At 55.5% G+C, this 5,000-nt stretch overlaps 1 protein-coding gene across 29 annotated transcripts in view; it reads right to left on the minus strand.

Annotated features, from left to right (window-relative positions):
* The window catches only part of LOC122250953 (prominin-1-A), a 97,047-nt gene that overhangs the window by 33,093 nt on the left and 58,954 nt on the right, over nucleotides 1–5,000 (minus strand). The window lies entirely within an intron of this gene.

Here is a 5,000-nt window from a genome sequence, read left to right on the forward strand (position 1 = left end):
CTTCGTCCTCCCCCCCTTCCCTCTCTCTATCTATCTCCCTCCCTCTCTCATTATCCCCCCCCCTCTCTCTCTCCTTCTCCCACTCTCATATCCATCTGTGGGAGCTGAAATTCAGCAGCTCCGCCTCCCAGACTGAGCCTCCATTTTCCACCTGCCATGTCACGGCCGAGCCTCTCATTATCCCCGGGCACAGCGAACTGCTGCTGCTGCTGCTTCAGGCCTCACGAGCTCAAGGCTCCTGTCAGCGCCTCGGGACCTGACTCCAGTGTCCCTCTCCCCTTTCCTCTTCCACTTTTTTCCCCCTCCCTCCCCTTTCCCTTTCCCCTTCTCCCAACTCTAACTCTCCTTCTCCCCCTCCACTCCCCGAGGGAGAGAAACGCCAGAGGGACGTCCCCGCAGACTCTTTGCGCCCTTCCCCCTCTCCCTCCCCCTCCTCCCCCTACCTCCTCCACGAGAAGCTTATGCGTCTGGGGGTTTTCGTATGCAAATATTTTCGGTCCTATTTCCTCTGCTTGCTCGGCCGCTCCATTGGTGTCTGTCTGTCTGTCTCTATCGCTTCAGCATTCATCTTTTGATAATTCCTCTGACATCCATTCATTTATCCATTTATGAATTCATTCATTCACTCATTTGTGGTTGCCTGTCTCTATTGCTTCAACTTCCATCTTTTGACAATTTCTCATTCATTCATTTATTAATTTATGAATTCATTAACTCATTTTGGCGGGGAGGGGGAGAGAGAGAGAGAGAGAGAGAGAGAGAGAGAGAGAGAGAGAGAGAGAGAGAGAGAGAGAGAGAGAGAGAGAGAGAGAGAGAGAGAGAGAGAGAGAGAGAGAGAGAGAGAGAGAGAGAGAGAGAGAGAGAGAGAGAGAGAGAGAGGAGAGAGAGAGAGGGAGAGGAGAGAGAGGAGAGAGAGGAGAGAGAGAGAGAGAGAGAGGAGAGAGAATGAGAGAGAGAGGAGAGAGAGGAGAGAGAGGAGAGAGAGTGAGAGAGGAGAGTGAGTGAGAGAGGGACAGAGGAGTGGAGTGAGAATGAGGGCGATATGGCCGAGGCCGACCGAGAGAGAAGGGAGAAGAGAGAAGAGAGACGGATGAGAGTGACGTGAGAGAGAGAGAGAGAGAGAGAGCGGCAATATCGCTTCCTTCCCAACCTCTCCTCCGTCTCGAGGTCCTCATCCTCCAAGATTCCGACACGAGATCAATATTTGATTTAGTGTCATTGTTTACAAAAGTCTCCCATCCCGCGGTCACCGCCTCCCTTTTAAACTCGCATCCGGATTCAAGATTGGTGTCGCTGGCATGTGCATAATGATTCGTATATAATGATGAATCAATGATGAGGATTGTAAAATAAATAAATGTAAATAATGATAATAATAATAATAATACAATGGTAGCTACCATCGTTGCTATATTAACTTAATGCTTACCATCTATATTATCATCAGAATCTATTACCACCCTCTCGAGATCCATAAACCTCAAAATGGTCTGCCCAGGACACCACGGATACAACGTCTCATGCTGCCTGGCAACACTCGCAGAATAATAACATGAAATAATTAAATGTCGACTGGAACTTGGCGTTCTTCGTTCCGAGACTCAATAAATCTCACGCCCTTTCCCTCCGTCTCCCTTACTCGCTCTTCCTGATTCATGTTGCCAGCAGTAAACTCTTCCCGCGAGATAACCCTTTCGCCGACCCGGAAGGTCCTCTTTAATATCCGGGCTTTCTTTCCTCTCTAAATAAAAGGGTTTCTCCCGAAGGCTTCTTCGGCAGTTCATCCAGCAACGCGAACTCGACCGCGATTGGCTACGGAATTCGATCGTCATTTGTTTTTCTCGAAAACCCTTCAAAGGCCTCGGTGTCAAAGCTCCTCTGCCGTATCTTCTTCCTCCCCGACTTCCATACACAGTTCCTTTTTACGTTCCAGATATCTGTGTCTTTGTTGGCCGCGCTCCAGACTGCTGGGATCCGCTGTACCGAGTTCCAGCGGCTGCCAGTGTCCCATTGTTCCTGTCCCCTCTCCCCCATCCCGTCCGCCCCTCTTGGCTGGGCGCTCCGTTCCTAATGTTCCAGAAATCCTTTCCCCGGCCGAAGACGCTCTCGCTGCGGCCGGAGCGCCTCTGCCCCTACAGCTCTTGCCTTTCCCGTGGATCCTCAAGGAAGGCTTCCTTCGCCGGCCCTTCAGGAGGCCTCCCGGTGGCGGTGTGTGGCAAGCGCGGGGGGCCGCTCCGTTTCACGTTCCCGGGACTGCGGCCGAGAGGGAGCTCGGGGTTTTGGCGAGCTTCCAGGCGTTAAAAAATTATGAGGTAACCTCATTCCAGGCCAGCCGCTTCCAGGCCAAGCTCGTCATCGGTTATGGCTCTTCGCATCGGGCGGGCGGAGCGCGCTTCCAGCTGCTGACCCAAGTGGCCATTTCCAGCAGCTCGCCGCGGTCGTGGCCTCCCTCGCGGGAATGCGTTCATGCTGACCTCGCCTGTTCTCCCCGACGCCCCATCCGCTGGTCCTTCGCCAGGTGCTTAGCCAGTGGGTGCTCCAGCAAGAGCGTCCCCGCGGCGGCCAAGCGCTAAATGGTTCCTTCCCGATACGACCCATAGCTCTCCAGCGCATGATCAATGAGCGCAGTTCTTCTGTATGCTAATCAGGCTATTCATATTCATTCTCTTTCTCCCTCTCCCTTTCTCTCTCTTTCCCCTTCCCCCACTCCCTCCTTCTCTTCCTTCCTTACTTTCTTTCTGATCCCCCCTCCTCCCTCTCTCCCATCCACCAAGCCCTGGCATGCGACCAAGAGTCTCCCCCGAGTACCAAGAACGATACACAAGCCAGCTCTCCTAAAAACGCTACAGCCTCCGTCCCGTTTCGCTGACCTTGCCTGACACGCTGACCCAAACTGTGACGGCCGGAGTCCCTTCACACTGCCCAACATCCCTCGCCCCCACGCCCCACTATCCTCAAATGCATCCACCACACTTGACCCTAAATGGCATGAAGTCCCCGACGTCCTCCGACTACTCTTCAGCTTGACCTTGACCTCGTCCCATTAGCAGCAGCAGTGACCTTGAGCTACAGGCACTGGCATTGACCTAGATGCCCCAATGGTGCGACTCGATAAAAGAAATACTACATATATATTTCCGCTCAATATCTTCCCCGCCCCCTCCCCCTCCCTCCTTCAACCGTCCTCCTCTTCTCCTCTTTAACACCTTCGCCCGTACTTCCTCTTCGTCAGAACAAGAGAGAGAGCAGAAGAGCTTCCTTCCCTTCGCTCGAACCGCTGTAGGCCTAAGCGGCGTCGTCCCCGCCGGGTTCCAGATTCGATTTATCCAAAGCGACGAATTTCCAGAAAGCGGCATCTTTACAGGGGCGGAATCACACTAATTGCGTTTCGGTTTTCCTTGCCGCCGCCGCTGCCGAGTCTTTCAAATCTCCATTTCTACGCCTTTTTTTCCCTTTTCTCTAGCCCTTAGGCATATCGATCGAATCGGACACGAGGATTCCTGGCAGCGCGACTCCGCCAGCCTCTTTTCTTCCCCCAAGGATCGCTTTTCAGAAAGGACCCTCTTGCATTGTGGGGAAGGAGGAAGAAGGGAAAGGACGGAGGAATCAAGGATAGAGGAGGGGCAGTGAAAAGAGGGGAAGAAAGAAAGGAAGAGGAGGAAAGAAAGAAGGGGGAGGGGGAAGGGGGGTGGAAGATGAAGAGGAGGAGCAGGAGAAAGGAAGAGGAGGAAAAGAGGGGGAGGGGGGAGGAAGTTGAAGAGGAGGAGCAGGAGAAGGAAGAGCAGGAAGATGCAGGAGGAAGAGGAGGAGGAGGAGAAAAAAAAGAAGGATACAGAGAAGGAGGAGGAAAAGAGGGAAAGGGCAAAGGAGGAGGGAGGGAAAAGGGGATGAAGGGGGGCGAGAGGATGGGGGGGGGCGAGGGGGCAATATGAAGACTGTGTCATCTGTCTTTTCCGTCCCGGTCGGACAAGAACCAATTTAGGTTTTCTTTATAGTTTTTTTTATTCTTTCCCTCCCCCTCCTCCTCCCCCTCCCCCTCCCCGAGCGGCCAAACCAGCGCCGTGCTGTCCGCAGCCCCCCGCCCCTCCTTCGTCGCCCTCGCCGCCTCCCTTCGTCGCCCTCGCCGCCTCCCTTCGTCGCCCTCGCCGCCTCCCTTCGTCGCCCGCGCCGCCGGAAGGCAGGCGGGAGCGCGCGGACAAAGGAATGAATAATACAAGCACGGCGAACGCACGAAATACATTACGCCGGGAACGCGCGAGCCACATACCGCGGGCTTCACACCTTCCCCTTCACCCGTTATCCTGCCCCTGCCCCTGGCCCTGGCCCTGGCCCTGGCCCTGGCCCTGGCCCTTCCCGTGCCTCTCTCCATCCTCTCTCCCCCGACACCCCGATCCCCCTTCCCCCAGAGAACAGCGGCCGGCCAAACAAGCGCGTCGCCATCCATCGAACGGCTTGATCTCCAGCCTGGCGTTCCGCGCCACCGCCGCCGTCACTTCTGCGCTCCACATCACATCTCCCCCCCCCCTCGCCTTCGGCTTCGCTTGGCGTCGCTTCCTCAAAGAGCACCGATAACAGGGCCACTTCAAAACAGACTTCAAAACACGCGTCTCACACCCGGGCCCCTGCTCCCTGCCCCGACTTGGCGCTCTGTCCTCACCCACAACCCTTTCTTACGCCCCCCCCCCCCACCTCTCTGCCCCGACCCCATCCCTCTCTCGGGTGATTTTCTTTAGTTTACGGCCACGTCGCGCGCGCGCCAGAGAGCCCAGCGCCGGCATGCACATCCACGGGAGTGTCATGTACCGGCAATCAAAGCGCCCCTACCCCCCCCCCTCTACCGTGGCACTAGGCAAGCGAGCGCGGAAGAGGAATGGCTGTCCGTGGCTCCGCATACGTGCTTGCGAACGCAGGCAAACAATTGCTTGCAACAACACGCGAAGATTACGAGTGAGAGAAAGTGTGTGTGTGTGTGTGTGTGTGTGTGTGTGTGTGTGTGTGTG

Source organism: Penaeus japonicus, unplaced genomic scaffold (genome assembly GCF_977035675.1).
Source record: "Penaeus japonicus unplaced genomic scaffold, GWHDUDI00000001_assembly GWHDUDI00000012, whole genome shotgun sequence".
NCBI lineage: Eukaryota > Metazoa > Arthropoda > Malacostraca > Decapoda > Penaeidae > Penaeus > Penaeus japonicus.